Source organism: Rattus norvegicus, chromosome 9 (assembly GCF_021556685.1).
Source record: "Rattus norvegicus strain SHRSP/BbbUtx chromosome 9, alternate assembly SHRSP_T2T, whole genome shotgun sequence".
NCBI lineage: Eukaryota > Metazoa > Chordata > Mammalia > Rodentia > Muridae > Rattus > Rattus norvegicus.
The window spans coordinates 43,077,597-43,096,968 of record NC_141542.1 but is presented as its reverse complement, the minus strand read 5'-3'; the positions used below and the strand labels follow the sequence as shown (position 1 = coordinate 43,096,968).

The 19,372-nt window shown below is 36.3% G+C and overlaps 1 protein-coding gene across 5 annotated transcripts in view; it reads left to right on the top strand.

Annotated features, from left to right (window-relative positions):
• Adgrb3 (adhesion G protein-coupled receptor B3) overlaps positions 1 to 19,372 on the top strand; it is a 726,584-nt gene that overhangs the window by 229,631 nt on the left and 477,581 nt on the right.

The window sequence follows — 19,372 nt, the reverse complement described above, 5'->3', positions numbered from 1 at the left end:
GCTTCTTCCATAAAAACAAGTTGTAGTGACTTCGAAACAATGCTCAAGATAAAGAAACAAGGACAGTGCCTGATGTAACCCATAATACCTGGGAGAGTCGGGATTGGCTTAGCCCTAAGATAGCATAGAATTTAGTTAAACTGTTGTAAAATACAAATATCTCTTTTTTTCCAAGTGGAGAGGTTTAATGAGAGAAGAAGAGGAGAGGAGAGGAAAGGCTGGCCACAAGCATGTCAGGGGAAGGGGGCAGATGGGGAGAAAAGGGACAGGGACTGAGGGGAAGAGAGCAGAAAATCGAAGAATAAAGAGCAAGAAAGCAGATGATATGTCTTTTAAGAATGGGTTTATGGACTAGAAGCAATGCTTCAGGCTTGGGAAGGGGGGTCTGGAATAAAAAAAGCACAATATTCTGGGGGATTCAGGGGAAGCGAGAGGTCGCCAGGTTGTAAGCTCCATTCTTCCCCTGCTTCCAGGTGTTATAAGCATCTTCCTTTGTAGATATAATCACAGCATCTGTTATCTTTCCCTGGTGTCCCTACATGAGCCCAAGGAACTCTTACCCCTGCTTTCATCTGCTTTTCACCTTTATGTTTCTTCATAAAGTTGAAAAATATCAAAGGAAAACATTATGTTGAGTTATCCTGATTCTATGGCCACTTTGCTTGCCCTGTATTAATAGTGTATGTAGATATACTTCTCAGAGCACTGGGAGCCACTTTGGATAATGCTTAGTGAAAAAGAAATAACTTGTGTCATGACTTATAATAACACTTTATAAGTTTAACAAATGTCAAGCAAATGGATAAAAATTTATACGTTAAGGTATATGTGTTTTGAATATAGTATTATACAACTTACCATGCTGAAAAACCCTTAGAAAATAAGTAATTGTTATGTATCAGACATAAATAACATTAGTAAGAATTTCTTGCTCTCAATATGTAAATTTATGTGAAGATATTTTTACAAGAACTGGTATGGCTGAAAGGCTGAATGGCTTCCTGTCTATACACGATTACTAGCAACATTAGGATCTCTCATCTAGATTGCAGGGATACACAAAATATCTTACTACATGCTTTTTATTTTTATTTTAAAATATTTATCTAAATAAAGGGAGGCTGTTTCTATTGTACAACTCAGATTCAAAATGGCAGACATGGTCACACTTACTCAACAATCTAATTCGCTGAAGACTGTGTCTCCTGTCACACCAGCAACTATAATAAGAATGGAGGGTTTATTCCCTGCAACCTTTTAGGACAATCTATCAAGCCATCTGTGGTGATGTTCTTTCTGCTCAGGAAATGATTGTTAGCATATGGGCATGTCAAATGACTTTAATTTATCTTTCATTAAACACAAAACAACATGTCATCTCTTCAGTAGACTGGAGATTGTTTGTTTTTTTCATTATGAAACACTACACAAAGGGAATTGTCTACACATTTCCCTAGTGTTATGCAAAAAAAAAAGAGAAGAAAGAAGAAACTAGTTTCCCTTAAATAATTAAATAAGCATAGATAAGAGGGTCTAGAGAATACAGGAAAACAAACTTCTTGTTCATATTTCAACACCAAAGTTGTGCCTTATATAACTAGTTGTATGGCGAGAACCAAGGAGAAGGCAAATAATTTGGTCCTTGGAGTGAGACTAACTCTATATCTTGGTATCAAACCGAAAGGAGATTATGATATTTAATCAAATAAAATTATATCGTCTTATCAAGAGATGATGACCAAATGATTTCCCCCAACCCCAACTCCAGTGATCTTAGCACTGTGAAACTCTGCTGGACTGAGTACCATGCCGATGTGAACTCTTCCCGTAACCCAATTTTTAAGTTTGCAGACAGCATGGCACAGCGTCTCCAATTTCTGTCCAGTTCCTCTGCATATGCTCAGAGCAAAGGAATAGTAGTCTCCACTTTCTGATGAAATTTGATATGTATTTAGGCATAATATAATACTTAACATTGGACACCTCCTATATACTTCTTTCCCACTTGAGCTTATTAAAAAGTAAGAAGAGTGATCTAGCCGTGAAATAAATCACCTAGGAAAAGCCAATGATGAACGATTGTAACTTCTAACATTTCATAGGACAAATTAAATAAACAAATATGGCTGGGTGCTATAGTATCTCTAAACCTTATAATTTAAAATCAACAAATAACCTTTTAGTAAAAAGAAAACTCCATGAAAATGTAATTAGCATTTTTCAGAGAAAATTCTACTTGCATTACACCTGACATTGAATGAAAAAAAATCTAAAACTCGATACAAACACCTAGTTATGCTGTCTGTCACACCTATAATATTGACAGTACTTTCAACTTCCTCACACACGTTCCTAAGCCATTTTTATTTATCCTACCTGAAACTTTAGTTTTAGTGAGACAGATAAGATATACATTGCCTGAAAGTTGAAAGTCAGATTTGAGTTACAAAATTGAAAAGGAACATTATACAAAGATATGAAAAAACCTCAAAGCCTAGGGTTGCTAAGCAGGTAAAAATAATAAAACCGGTAAAACAGACAAACGAAGCAGTAACATTCAAGGTGCCACCATGGATTGAAGCCCACACATCTAGTCAGGTTTGTTGGTTTGGATTCTTCGGTTTTTTGCTACACATGGCTAATGATTATGTGCTCGACCAATTATACTTGTATAGTTGTATACAAAACAGAAACACAGATATTGCATGAAGTTTCATAAAGGTTAAGGTTTTTCTTCCATGATGCTACTATGAATGGGCTGGTGCTTGCTAAGCCTGCATCACCATTGATTCAGTGTATGTCTGAATTAGATCCTCATGTGTATATTTCAAATGGCCACTAGTGTTTCTTCCTAAGGATTTCAAAGCATGTGCCTATAGTAAGTTTCTATTAAGAGCAGCAGCTAATGCAGCCTCACAGGCAGACGTAGAGAGAGCCTCACTCCTCAGTGTAAAGGTTGCTTTCTTGGGTAGTGATTTCAGCTTAACACATGGTCTCTAATGAATCATGTCTCAGGCCTGAGCCAGCACTAACTTGTGCCTAGACGTTTCCATGTCAACTAACCACATGTGGTGCTTCCTAGTCACTGACGATAAAAAGAACGGTACTTGTACATGGAAAAAAAATCATCTTAAACATCCCAGTCTAGGGTTCTGTGAGAGACCGTGGGGTGGTAGACGGAGTTAGTGTATTTGATGATGTCTGTGGAAGTGCCGGGGCCTCAGTGAGACCCTCACTACTCTCTGCCTCTTCATTGCTAAACTCCATTTTGCAATCATGCAAAAATGATTCCATGCTTTCTAAAGTGAGAGAAGGGTCCTGGATTGAGCATTTGCGAGGGCTTGCTGCTGTGACAATCCCTCTCAGTCGCAGTTTGCTAACACTCACCTTTTAAATAATCTCTTCCAGCGCCACCCCTGCCTTTAAATAGCTTTCCTAATAATAATCAGGTTGCACTTATTTGGACTGAAGACTACGAGGCCTCTTCCGTGCGTTCTTTGTGTTGATCGACCTTTTCTTGAAATACACAGGCTTTTAAGAAACAGTGAATGCTGATTTTTGTTTTCTTCTAGAAAGCAGAGCTGACAAGCAGAAAGGGAATTTCCTTTACAGACCCTCAAGAGGTTTCCCCTCTGTAGTTTGTTTGTTTTTTTCCCCCTTTGTAGTTTTTATTTCACTTATTCAAAGGGGTAATTATTTCACATAAAAAGTCCGTGGCTGATAAACCGTGGTGAGGCATGCTGGGTTAAATCTAAACAACGAGCATCAAAAAACTGACCCATGATAAAATAGAATGATCCCAAGGACACAATGCATACGGCAACCTGGCGTTCGGTAAAGTCATGAAGGTTTCCTGTACTGCCAGTGGTTTCACAAACACTCGCTAGTATGTATTTGTCAATTAAATCAAATTGGAAAGATACTACAGAAAGCAATAGAGAAAAATTCCTGGTGTGGACTTTCGACTCCAACTGTGGATGCTCTCACAAATGCATATACATAGGTCATTAATGAGAGAGAGAGAGAGAGAGAGAGACAGAGAGAGAGAGAGAGAGAGAGAGAGAAACTTGTTTAAATCAATAGGTTGTCCCCAATGTCTTACATTTCCAGTCTGTGAATAATTCTTAAGATAACCCAAACAGTAGATTTGAAACCATGTTGTGATTCAATAAAGTGTTATTTCTAACAATAAAAAGTAATCATTTAGTGTGCTTATACAGGTTCTCTCATTAAGCCTCTGGTTTTTATTGTTACTGGTTTTCTCATTCTTTCTGTAGAAAATTAATAAGTCTGTCCCTATAATACTATAAAACTATTTACAGTCAATCAGGATTAAACACAAGTATTTGATTGTGGACTGAGATGTTGAATAGTTGCATGCAGAGTGATGCCATTTAAACCAGAATGTGGTTTTTCCTTATTTTTGGTAGGAACTGCAGTGCCAGCAGACTTCCCTTTCTGCTTGGTCAGTCAAGCAGGTTACCTGTGTCCTACTTGAGAGCCAGCCTGCTTCAGGCTGATCCCTGACCTCCATCCTCAGCCTTCCCAACCCCAGGAACGTGTGGAAAGAAGACCAGCCCCATGTTGCCTCTCTCCACAGCAGTGCTTTGATTATGTACAAACTGTAAATGAGTTTTCCAAATGAGGTTAAAAAGTTTCCCAAACGTTCTGTTCTAATCTTTCCTCCAGCCATTGTCCCAGTTTGCTTCTTTCTCTTCACAAAATTATAGAAGAAACCAATCTGGCCGTTGCCCGCATTTTCGTCACTGTCCACATGGACACAAATGCAATTGCCCTCACTGAATTGTTCCAGAATTCTGCAGAACTACGTTGTTTTAAAATGATACATAGTCATCATGAACAGTCATTTTTTAATCCTTCAAAGGCTTTAAATTATATGGACATATAACATGAATTATAGTCTCTTGTTTTATTTTTGCTATTTTGACATTTTGATAACCTTTGTGTTTTGGCTTTGGTAATTTTTTTTTGGTATGATCAAAGCTGCCAGAGCGTTTTCTCAGCTCCTAAACTATCCTGGAAAACAAATTTTCAAAATTAGTTTCATTATTACTCGTGTTCCTGCTTTTCTAATCATTTGTTGGCACAGAAAACTTCTATAATAAATAATCAGACATATTGGCCATATCTCTATTTACTTTTCTTCAAGAGAATGATTGACTAGGTAAAAAGTCAACATTTTAAGAGTTGTTACTGGTACCAACCTTTCCCTTCTCAGAGGCAAAGGGGAGGGAGATTTTGGAATGTAAATAAATAAAGTAATTAATTAAAAAAATTTGCTGCTGAAAAATCCTCAACATGTTAAAGAATTATAATAATTTACACTCTAGAGTAACTTACACTCTATTCACAGTGGATGCATTCATTCTTCTCATTTTCCAGATTTCTTGTAAAAAACGTGTTGGCAAACTTCGCAAATCTAGGATTTTGAAGACAGAACATGCATGTAAATATGGAAGAAATAGCAAATCGTATCCCTCTACCAACAACACTGACAAATGAAAGCTAAAGAAAGAGTCCAGTCCTTTCTTAAGAGCAGAAAAAAGAAAATGTTAGCATCTCTGTGTCATTTAGGATGACCATTTTCACGGTCACATTGTCCTGTGCGTCGTGATATCACTTCCTGTTCTGTCTCTAAGTGGGAATGGAATGAGCCTGGTCGTCCTGTACTGAGACCATCCTCTGCTGGACGCACAGAATAAGCATATATGGAATCAGCATGGAGTCATAGGGCAACTTCAAGGTCAAGAGAGAGAAGCACAGGCCTGATTTGAATGCTGAAATTACTCATCTCACTGAGACAGTCTGGATACCAGCAACAGAAATGTTTGGTATTGAGGAGACTGTGAAGGAAGGTTTTGAGAGTTTTAAAAATATTGCAGAGTTGTGAAAATTGTGCAGAGTTGTCAAATCAGGTTTGAGAGTGTTATTGAAATGATGTGGAGACGGATGGAGCCTTTGTAATCTGGGCCCTTCACTTTACTGACTTTCAGTAGTGTTGGCAAAAAATAAAATATATCAAGGGTAGTAATTCCCTTTTTAGTACATAATGTCTATTCATTTGCAAATTTGATTCTGGGAAAGTTTGAATGTTGGCTTTTTGGAAAATGACTTTTTATTCTACACAAAGGTCATTTTAAAATGCCAACCAGCATGTGGTACTTGCTTGTGTTTCTTTCTTTCCTCTCTTTTTTTTAATGTCTGGAAGAATATTTTTCCAGGATTGTTTTGGAGCTCATTCTAGTGCTTTGGGTAATGGGAAATTCTTGTTCTTTGAAACCTTAGGCTCTGAGCAGAATGTAGGGTACTGTCGCATAGAAAAATTAAATTCTTATGTGTTTCAACTGTGACCTTTTTGAGTGATTAACAGATTATTTGTGTGCCAGGAAGTTCAGCTCTTTCTCAGCCATTAACTAAGAAGAATTCAGTGTTACTCCGGCAGTTACATTCTTTTTTTAGAGATAGAATATAAAACTGTTGTGATCTCAAAGGACACCAGATTAATGTCAATTCCCTCTCAATAACTTATAATATATATCCTATATGTTATATATATCTTATATGTTATGTATATCATATATATGCATGCATATTTATCCTTATAGGTATAAAATATATTTTATGTCTATTTATTTCTGAGCTTCTTCCAAAATGAGTCTAAGGTAGCTTAGAACTCTAACTTTCAAATGCTTTGTTTGAAATGTAAATTTATCTCCTTCATGTCCATGGAGACACCCCCAGTTGAGGCAAAATTACAAAAGCATCTGGTTGACAATGGCGGAAACAACAGAGAAGACGGGATGTGAGCATCACTCTCCAGCGAAGCATCTTAATGTCGCTTCACATCCTGAGGCTCTTAATTTAGCACAGTCCCCTCCCCGTGATAGATGACAGGAGAACCTACAAAACACATAGAAGCAACCTACAGCCGAGATAGAATGCCTCTGAACAGGCGGCCACCCCATTCTACACTAATGATACTTGGGTCTATCCACCACAAAAACACAGCTGTGCATCCAGATTACAGAGAGAAAAATTTCGCAAAAACAAAAAACAAAAAACAAACAAACAAACAAACAAAAAACAAAGCCAAAACTTAAGTCCTAAAGAATCTCAGTGATCCAACTGCCCAGTGATGTCAGTGTGAGATTAATCGTATGGATTTCACAACAATTGGATTAATTTCTTCTTGTATTTAATATAACACATATTAGTGTGTCATGCTGGATGAGTCACGTAATCTATTTAAAACCCACTTTACCATATGCAGAATAGAAATGATATTATTATGAACAAGTAAAGAAGATAGTACTAAACCACCCATGCCTACCAGAGTGGAAAGCATTCCAATTATTTTGCAGTATGAACTGTTATAAAACTCAAACAAAGGATAGATAGATAGATAGATAGATAGATAGATAGATAGATAGATAGATAGATAGATAAATAGATAACATCAAGGTGTTTAGAATGAATTTGTACTTTGATCATCAACCAACATAGAAATCGAGAAATGAATTATCGTGAAAGGCCACTTGTCAGTTGAAAAGTGGGGTCCCTTGGGAGTCTGTTGTGCTGGGAGAGGGCATACTTTGTAGGATGATCCCTCACAAGAGACAAAATGAAATAAAACAACACATTTTAATCTTGAACATGACTTAAAATGCAGAAGAGTGAGCAGATGCAGCATAAAAGTAATGATATTCAGAGGGCGTAGGGAGACAGAAGGTGCAGCAGACAAGCCCGAGCGCTGCTCCTGTGGAATATACCTGTTTGGTTCCCAAGAGCAACTTCAGGAGACTCACGACTCCTGAAATTGGGGCTCCAGGTAATGTGATGCTCTCTCTGGGTTGATCGGGCACGGGACTCGCAGTTTCAAATTCACACTCAGCCTTGTATAGCCAAAAATTTTTAACTATAAATAAAATCTTTTTAAAAAATATCTGGAACAGTTGATTAAATGACTAGGAAAAGACGTAAATTTAAGTTAAATTTAAATTATTAATTTTAAATTATTTAAGACTGTATCTCACCAGCAAAGAACAGGATCATATTTGTTTCTCTCACCTCTCAATATAACAATAATGAGCATTAATATCTAATGCAAAATATGGAACATTCGTTGCTTTATTTTGAATCCTTCTGTCAGTTAATTAGTTTCTAAACATGCATACGTCATCACGATTTTACGGTCATGGTGAGGGAACATTACCAACTTCAGTTCCTGAAAGTGTAGTATTTTATATCATTCTTAACCATTTTGAGATCTCTGTGATCTCAAAGGCTGTGCTTCAGCCTTCGACAGGTTGCCTTTGATTTCTTAAAATTCGTAGAAACACTTTTCACTGTTCTATAATTGGGAACTAGAAATTGCAATTCCTCTTAATTACGGATGCTTCTCTGTGGGAACAGACATATAGTCTTACCTGGCTATCCAACCTGGTACATACGTATTCAATTTTCTCCTCTTGCTTTGTATTTTGCTTCTGGGGAACTTCTCCTTACTGTCTCATGTCACTATCAACATGAAACCAACCCCTGTTTCTTTATTCCCCACTCCTTCAGTTCTTTCCAGTAGTAAGGAGACTTATGGAATATATGACTGGAATGGAAAGTGTTGAGAGACATAACTATGGATGTATTGAACTATCAGTGTTTTCAACATCTTTTTGGAAGCTCAGGGAGGAACTTCTATTTTTACTTTCCAGATACTTCTCCCACCTCTCCCTTACTCTTCCTAAAGGATTCTTTATATTAAGCCCTTTCTCAACTCTCCCCAGAGCTGTATTTACTTTAATTGGCAGCATCAGCTAATTTACAGTTCATACTCTCGTCTTAGGTAAATCAGCCTTAATGTCTTCAGCTTTTCACACCAAGATCCAGTGCCTTTCTCTAAATGCACAAATGGTCCAGCATGATGTTTTGATAAGCCTGAGGTGTTGTCTATACTACATGTGCTAATCTTATTTTTTACCCTGCTATTTATTTATTCATCAAGTGTTTATTTGGGTAACCGAAAGTTGGCTAAAGCAGAAATTGAAAGCATATAACAGAAGCAGCTGTCCTAAGAGAAACAATTATCTTGCTTTCCTACGTACTAAGTTTGCATACAGAATATGCAAGTGCTTAGCATGGCTAGTCTGGAAGAGAGTGGTGGGCTTATCAACATTGAATACATTTCCATATTTAAAAGCCATATAGGATTGTGTACGGTTGAGTGGGATTTCTGAGTGAGGCAATGTGGAAGCACAACCAACGTAAGCTCATTACGTAGTGAATGAAGAGTCGCCTAGGCAATGAGAATTACAGCAGGGAAATTAAAGACGAAGAGAAGTCCGCCACCTTTGCAAGCCAAGGGAGGTGAGCTTTGCTAGAAAGGTCGTACAATAAGGAAAGGGAAAGGCAGAAGGGCATCAGATGGGGAAGGGATCAAGATGAACAAGACAGTTTCTAAGAGGCAACTTGCTTTCAAGAGTTTTTATTTAAGAAAGAAAAGGTGTGAAGTCACGTTGCTTGGTGTTCTTGAGTGTGAAGCAAATCCAACTCTAGTGGGGTAAACGTTTTCTATCGCAAGGATCGTTCAGAGAATTTCGTTTGCAAGAATTGAATGAGTTAGAGAAATGACTGAAGGAGCTGAATAGGTTTGCAACCCCATAAGAACAACATCAACCAACCAGAGCTCCCAGGGACTAAACTACCATGCAAAGACTACACATGGACAGACCCATGGCTCCAGCTGCATATGTAGCAGAGGATGGCCATTGGGCATCAATGGGAGGAGAAGCCCTTGGTCCTGCCAAGGCTGGACCCCCAGTGTAGGAGAATGTCAGGGCGGGGAGGTGGTAAAGATGGGTGGTTGGGTAGGGGAACACCCTCATAGAGGAAGGGGTGGGGAATAGAATTGGGGGTTTATGGTTGGGAAACTGGGAAAGGAGATAACATTTGAAATGTAAATAAAAAATCCAATAATAAAAAAGAAATGAGATGAAAGGATTTTCTTTGTTTTTATACTCAACTCTTAGATAATGAGAAATCAGGAGCTCAGTTTTCCCAGTGAAAATTCTTAATGAGTGTAGATGGTATGGAAGTAGACTAGATGTATTCAAAATCTCATAAACATAAAAGGCAAAAAAAGAAACAAGAGAGTTATTAAAGTGAATATACTCCATGAGCACAGAACTACGTGGATAAAAGGAAAATTCCAAGGCCTGGGGTTTTGACAGGTGATGAGGAGTTTTGCTCAATGTGTTACAGGCATTGACTCCAACTCCCCACAACATTTTCTTTAAAATGCTTTCAGCAAGAGACACAGTTTCATGGGAAACTGATCAAGGTAAAAATGTATCTTCATCATTTCGTGGGAAAAACAAATTGTAGTCTTATATGTCTACCCCTAGTGTTGAAATGGAAAATCAAGGTAAATTACCAAATGGACTCAAGAAAAATAAAATGAATCCAGATCTCGTAGTTTAGTCTAAAGTGTCGATACAGGGCATATATAGAGATAGAGACAGAGAATATATATGATGAGGATATAGAAATATAAACTTCCCTCATACCATACAGCCTGACTACAGCCTCCCCTCTCTCTGCTCCTCCAAATCTTCACCGCCCTTTCTCCCTTTCCCTTCAGAAAAATGCAGGCTGCCTGGCAATATCAACAGAACACAGCATCACAAGATGCATCAAGACTAGGCATAAGCTCATATCAGGGCTGGACTAGGCATCGCAGTAGGAGGGAAAAACTCCCAAGATCTGGCAAAGGAGTCAGACAGCCCTATTCCCACTGTTAGTCTCACAAAATCCCCAAGCTACACAACCACAACAAATATGCCAAAGCCTTGCCACAGACCAGTGTAGGCTCCAGGATGGCTGTTTCAGTCTCCGTGAGGCCCTTTGAGCCTTGCTTAGTTGATTCTGTTCTCCTTGTTTCCCTTGGTCCATCTGGTTTCTAAAATCTTTCCTCCCCATTTACTGAATGCAGGTCAAGGCAGAGGACAGGACAACGCACATAAATCTCTGACTTTGTACATGATAGCATAGGCGCTTATGACAGATATCAGTAACGTGAAAATACATTATCATGTGCATATGAAACTATGTATCCAATATTTTGAAAAGTTAAAGTAAAATTTCTAGGAGGACTAAAAACCATTTAAAAGAAATTACAAAGAGAACTGAAAGAGTATGGGAGTTTAATAAAGAGGAACTGGTACATTGTAAAAGTAGGTTTAACCTTTTAATCCAGGTAATAAGCAGAATCATTTTAAATTTTTTCCTGTCTTAATAAGCGTTTTATTGCTGTGAGGAGACACCATGACAAGCCCAACTCTTACAAAGGAAGATGTTTAATTGGGGCTGGCTTATAGTTTCAGGGATTTACCTCATTATCTTCATGGCAGAAAGCATGGAGTGCACAGGCAGTCATGGTGCTGGAGCTGAGGGTTCTCCATCTTCATCTACAGGCACCAAAAGGAGATAGTATGCCACACTGCGCGTGGCTTCGCCATATGTGACCTCAAAACCTGCCTGCACAGTGAAACCCTTATGTGCGAGGTCATACCTCCTACTGTGGCACTCCCAGTAGCCAAGCATTCAAATACATGAGTCTATAGGGGCCAAGGAAACCACCACACCCATAAGAGGAAGAAGGGCAGATACAATTTTAATACTCTCACTCACTCTGTTCATATTTATGTATTAGATTAAATGCAGAGTAAAGGATTGAAAAAGCAGATAGAGGGATCAGCAATGCAAAAGGGGTACCTCGGTGGGGACAGTTAGAGTCAGCGTAAAAGCACTAACCAGGACAGGGATGCTGACCATTCTTGAACTTTAAATACACCACGAAGATGACAATCAACGCCTTCCCTTTCTATGCCACATGCTATTTGTAGGGAAATATAGCAGGCTATATATGTGAAGGACATATTTGTGAAAATATTTATCAAATGTAATTGTGCTTCCTCACAGTAAACCCACTTCAGGAATCTCATTGGTACCAAAATCCTTATATTAAATCATTACACACACAGACACACACACACACACACACACACACACACACACATATCAGATGTATGTTATAAATATATGACATTATGTGATAAATATTTATATTTATATACATATATATAAGACATAGATATAAAGTTAAAGATTCACAGATATATCAGTACATCAATAGATACAACTATTGTGTTTTGTTTTTAGATCAGTATTGAACCCACAGCTTCAAGAAGACCCACCATCAACTTCTATTAGCTAAGCCTTCCTTTATATTTTATTTGGAGACAGAACTTCATTAAGTTGTTCCATTTGACTTAATTTCATATCTGCCTTTTTCTATTTCCCAAATAACTAAGAATACAAATTTGATCTTTATCGTTGTTTTGTTTTGTTTGACATATGTTCTTTTTATACAACTATGCCCTGTTTTAAACTCACTGTTCTGCTTAGGGTGGCCTCAAGCTTATAATTCTCTTGACCTAATATCCCAAGTACTGAGGTTACAAAGTTGTACCACAGTGCCCAACTGTATTAAAGTATATCTTTGTTTCCATGTGTATTTTTTCAGAAACAATATAATTAAATTATTCAAAAATAAGAAATGAGAAAGGAAAATGTTTTCTTATGAGGTTTACAGAGACTAAATTAGTATAAAATCAAAAGAATAAAAGAGGAAATTTTCATAAATCGGATTAGGGACATTCATATGAAATTGTCTTTCTCATTTTCTACCATCGCCTCAGTATTTAGAATCTCATATGCAGTGAAGTTGATACATATTTTGTGCTTATTAAATGAGTAAAAATCATCAATTCTCAAAGACATTTAAAAAACACGTCTCTTCTCAAAAAACATTATCCAGTGTAGAAGATTACAAGATTATATTCCATGAATTTACTCAAGTATACACTATGAAGTTTTAGCTTTTGCAGACAAAAAAACAGATTACATCATGACATTGAAATGGATCAAGAGAACTCAGAAAATATTGATTAGATAAACAATGTTTGGAAACAACTGCATAATGTACTGAAAAAATCATATGTATGAAGACATGTGTGTAAATCCACATGATCTGTACTCACATTTGGTCAAGTGTCCTGGCCTCTTGGTTCATTGAAATTGTCCATACACTCACAGAGAATTCAAACTGAGAATTCAGAATATGTGTAATTTTGGAATATAAACAGGACTTGGAGGATTTGAACCAAGTCAAGGCGTGATATTCTGAGGTATGAGATGCGTTTCCTAGTTGCCTGGTTCTTTGTCTCTTCACCCAGTGCATGCCGATTAAAGAGAGCTTCGCTTTCTTCAGTAAGCCAGCCTCTGTTTTGGGGCTGTCCACCATTCTTGGCCACATACACTTGGTCTCTGCTAACAGTGTTGCCCCCTTGTGGAGTGCCACTTGCCTGAATGTTAACTGGTGGGAAGAGTAGCTTATGCACTAGAGAAATGTAGAGACTGTTCACTATGTTTTCTTGTTGTTGTTTACCCTAAATAGCCTGCAAGACTAAGAAAGCACTGAGTTAGTGTCCCAGTTATTTTGGAAACCACAGAAACTATGTCTTAGAATCATTTTCACTAAGAAAGTGACATTTCTTCTAGTAAGTGTGTACTAACAGCTCTTCTTTAAGTTATATTGCTCTCTATAAGTGATAGAAACATGAGGGTTGGTAACGAAACATGACCAGAACCACTCACTCAATCATTTCTAGACATTCCAAAACTATATTTCTTCATTAATACATTGAATAAGTTTTAAAAATACATCAAAGATAGAATAAAAACCTCTCACCTTCAGGCAAGAAAGCAAGCCCTCATATTTGCCAACTCAAGGTCTAGGTACCATATTTTCTGTAAAAAATAAAGGTATCTTATAGCTATAGCTTATACATTTACTTTTACTTTTGGTCAAACAACCACTTACATAGAATTTTAAATTTGGATAACATTTACTTTCTATTAATATTATAATAATAATACATAATAGTTTTAAAAATAATATACTAATTACTTTAGGTAGATAATACCCTTAAATAATGTATATTTTTGGTATAACATATAAACAAGCTATAAGTCTCTGTGTAGTAACATTGTTTTAAATAAAAGTTTTCCATGGCTCGCTGTTATGATAATAAATGAGAAATAGCTCAGTGAATTTAAAAGTGCCATACTATATGAGCTATAGAATAAAATCATAGGAGAATAATTTTGTTATAATTTCTAATAAAATTTGTATCCTCATAAGGTATATGAAGGTAGGACCTATCACAGTATTAAACTAAATCTTGACTTTAAAAAAATAAAATATAAAACCAACCAAACAGACAGACAAGAAAGAATAGACTTCTACAGAGAAGCTCTTTGTTGGTGCTCAGTCCATGAAGGCCCGTGAACAAGCACGAAGACCCTTGCTCAGAGTCACGGCCCACAAAGTCTTAAGAAAGGACACCTCTACTCTCAGTGCTGGGCCTGGGAAAAGGATGGCAAAGCAGCCTGTATAGCAGCTCACATTTGTCTGAAATTACAGTCCTTGGGGATCCAATGCACTCTCCTAGACTCTGCAGATACTGCAGACACATGGGACACATAAATACACACACAAACAAAATAGAACGGACAAAGAGAACAAACTAATCTTCAAATCCATGTATCTTCTGACCAAAGCTTTAAGTTTCCTGGATCACTTCTGAAGCCAGTCTGTTTCCTGTAAGACAGTATCTGGACACCCAGACAACATCTGGTTCATTCCTTTTTGTATTTTGTTTTACTGCTATATTTTACTTAAGTATTTTCCATGGTTTATCAATTTGTTCGCAATATTCACTCTTGAGTTTATTTAAAGTTATTTTCTAATCATTGATTGTGTTCTTTGTCTTCTTTAGAGAAGCAAAATACTTGCAGTCATATTGTTAAGGTGATATATATAATTTTAGTTAAGGCATATAATAAAAATTAAAGTCTTTAATAATGCATGCTAATTCTAGGAACACTTTGCACTAGTAAGATTTCAGTATTTGTCTCTTTACTCTCCTGTCTTTTCATAAAGTTTTGGATATATAAGCACTTAGCAAATGCTTTTGAAACGAGAATATAAAGTTTATATACATTACAAAGAGAAAAAATACACAACCTCAAATTCCAAAAATACATCCTAATAGTGGTAGTCTGAGTTTCTCATTACTGTCTCAATATTTTGCAGCTTTATTATACAGAAAACCCATTTACATACAAAATCATTGTGCCATATATTTCTAATTAATCTGAAGCCAAATATCAAATTCAATAGTCGTTGGTCCTTAGCACTCTCTATGGCAACTAAACTATAGGCTTTTTCATTTGCCAACAAGAAATGTATTTGATATTCTCTCCTGCTTACATTTTGAAAAAGAAAATCTCATTTAATTTTTCTAGTTGTATTAAAGTTACATTGTGTGGGCTGGGTATGAGGTTGGCTCAGAAGTAGAGTTCAGGATTATCCTTTGTTATACAACAAGTTTCAGGACAGCCCACAGTTACATGTGATCCATTCTCAAACAAAGGATATGAGAAAAATAAACATTTTTATATGATAGGAAAACTAAGATATACACGATATTAATTTTATGTATATAATAGATAAAATAGAAATTCTTTGGTGGTACTAGACAAATCAGTATTTCAGAGTGACAAAGGCTACTCCTTAATGCTTCAATGTGGAAGTGGTTTCTGGTGCTATCGCTGAAGTTGAAATTGGAGATGGGCTTTACTGTAGATACTGCCATAGGAGCAGACCTTGCCAGTGGAGGAGCCCTTTAGCAAAGGTCTAGTTCCCCAGCAAGCAGCAGAACAGTCTGTAGGTTGTAAGTCAAGCAGTCCTGTTGAGGCTTTGTGTAAAGCAGTAATGGCCTGGATTACGTTGCTGTTGGTGTAAATGCAAACAGGAGCTCTGCAAATTATGAAGTCAATGTGTATAATAAATGACAGCATTGAGGCCTGCTCCTCGGCATCATCCAAACAAACACAGAGCCAGAGTGAGTAGACGCATCTTAACTTTCTGATAAATTAAACCATGCATTAGTGTCTCGCTTGCTTTCCAAACAAAGTCCCTATAACCAATAATTGACGGTCAAGAGTCAGGGCTGAAATCTATGTTTCTAACAGATCACATACTTAACCAAATCTCAGCATTAGACTTAAGGGAAATAACTTTCAAAACCTTTCTTTCCTATCTCTAACTTTAAGAAACCCCTGCCTTTAGCAAGAAGCACAGTGAAGGACTAGGAAAAAGCCTAAGACTCACAAGTCATCTTCAATCATTCTAGCTCTTCTACATAAATAGCAATTTACTCAGTGCTTCATCATTGCCATCCACGTAAAGACAAGGGAAATAGCTCTGTCTCCATGAGCCATGTACCATGTGCACTTATGCCCGATTACCCTGTACTTTTTCCGTTGATTTCTCACCTGGCTTTTCATTGCTTTTGCCAAGGCAGATCTTCATTTTTATTTGCTTATTTTCCTTTTGTGTAACTAATGTAGTATATTATGTTTGCCAATGCAGACTTGAATGACTAGGAACCAACCAACCATTCATGATGACTTTATATTATCCGGAAATCATCATATACTACAAACGACACTGACCACATTAAGCACACTAGTACAGTAGCATTGTCTCTTACATTTGAACAATCAGATTGGCCTTTATTTTCATCAGAAGCAAAGATAATGCCATCACGAATGAAATGAAAGGCAACATAAATGTTTGGGAAAATAATCCATCGTGAGATATGGCACGTTTGCTATTAAATCTTAACAATTTAGTAAAGCTAAGGCAAAAGAGGTGCATATTTTCTAGCAACTTAGAATACAGACATTACATAGGAACTCTTTTGGCTAGATAACAGGGTGTTTAGGTTTTCATGATAACTTTAATCTGGATTAATATGTCTGAAATATTTTTAAATGCCACTATACTGTTTGTTTGCCTTGTAAGAAAGGAAATCAGTGGTATATCTTACATAGTATAGGTAATTTGTCTATAACAGGGCCACATATTAATTGTTGTTTGGGGTTTCAGATGTAGATCAGTGGTAGATAGCTTATCTAGTATATATTAAGACCCTAGATTTGATCTCTGCTACAAAACAAAAACAATAGCCTGTGATCTTTAAAAACTTTCTATTAAATTATATTACCACAACAACCAGCACTTCCACTTGAAGCTTCGTTTGTGTACGATATAATTAAAGTAATAAATATTGGATAGACTTCTTCTTAAATGTCATAACCAAGAATGAGGCATCATTACTCATGGTCAGATAGATAGAAATATTGATGGCAGATGGACATTAAAGTTGAATATTGAAGTACCTTTTTTAATATCAATATTTTCACATATAGAAATCTCTCTTGTCCAGCAATATAAAATAATAGTTTAAATTCTATTTTAAAATAACTACTTAGCTTATGTCTGTATTTGAAAAAACATTCAAACATTAATGTGGTTATTTTCAACTTATTCCAGTAATGAACTGACAACCTCAAGCTTCTGGATCATACCTCCTATAACATTGTTATAGATTACAGAGAGATAGATTACAGCTTAATGTTGTGCTGCCACTAAGATTCAGAATGGTCTTTCATCAAATTGGTTCTATCATTACTTTGTAACTTAAGAGTTGTATTCATGTGATAAACATCTTCTTCCATCCTTTGCATTATTGTCAAAACTAGAGTGAGCATTAGAGTCCCTAACTGTACTGTAAATGGTATACTCTAATATAAATATTGAGAGTGATTGACAACTTGCAGAACATGCAAGTTAAATTATAATTTTAAGTACAAAGTTAGTATATAATGTTAATAAAACATGGACACTAATATTTCTTTGATATTAGAGATACAGCTATATTTCAATTGCATAATAGTTTTAAATATATATGATGGTAAATAACTCCAGCTAAAATTTTCTAAATAGTAAATATACTAGTAATTAGATACTTGTTATAAGCTTAGTAAGAAATGGTGTACACAGCACATAGTTTACACAGGAATGAATGAAAGAATATTGTCACAAATAACAAATGATGATGATTTTACTTATCAAGTATGCTGACATTTTGTAAGTATTCCCATTTTTTATTCTTCAGTATTGTACAAATTGATGAAAAGAGACACACATAGAGACTCCTCAGACATCTCAGGATGTGAACTCTATAGTGAATTATCCAGAAAGAATTTCTTTATAGTCGGTTTGTCCTGGGAAATAATTGTGTGGGATTTTGATTGGACAGACAGCATACTATCCTTTTTTTCTTACATGAAAGATACGGGTTTGTAGAATTACCTTCAAAACACATTGAAAATATTTTGTTTTAGCATCAGTATATTTAAAATTGATGAGAATAAAACTATTGGTCAAAATTTCGCTCTCGACTTTTGAGTATTGAGCATCGAAAGATCAATAACGTTCTTCATTCTTTAGGTAAGAGATAATATCATTCTTGTTGGGAGTATCTTCTCCCTATGTGATTGTTAGGAATTAGAGATATCAAATATTCAATACACTAGACTTTGTTTTTACCAGAAAATTTCCCTGTAAAAGTTCAGCATGCACAGCACTAATCAGGAGTCCTCAGCATATAATCTCTTTAAGCACATTTATTTTTTTAAAACACACTCCCCAGAATTCTAAATTCCATGCTTCCTCTCTAATTATCTGCTAGATGCAGATAATTTTTGCTTTTATTGATAGCTTCATTTTAGAACAATTAAATAACAAAAACTTAGACTCTTTTAATACAATTTATAAGAAGAAAACATCGCTTTTCATATAGTTAGAGAAGGTGAGGAATTAGTTAAATCAGGGAAGGTCAGAATCAAATTACTGAGGATACCAATTTTTTGTGATCCTTGAGGCACACCAAGGCTACTGTACTTTGGTTGAAAAAAAATTATCTATTCTCTGAATGCATACTGTAGAAAGTCAGATTACAGAGCTGTCTATTCCCTTTGAAGGTGCTGGAAATCTTGTGGAGGTAAAAGATAATTAGCCATAGGCAGCAGACACCCATTCAAGATTCCCTCAAGAACAAGAGCTAATAGAGTGGTTGTATTTTTTTCTCGAGATATAAGGTTTCTGAACATTACCAGAGAAGAGTAAAACAAATTCTGTTACTTGAGTTGACTTGACATTGGCTGTACTATTTACTGACTGTTATTATTGTTCCTTGAAAGCTGTTCGTGATTACAGGTTTTCTACATTAAGGGTAGACAGACTCCAAGCAGACCAGACTAGAAAAGTGAGAATTGTGTATATATCTGTAACCTGTAGGTCTGTGCAGGAACATGTTGCATG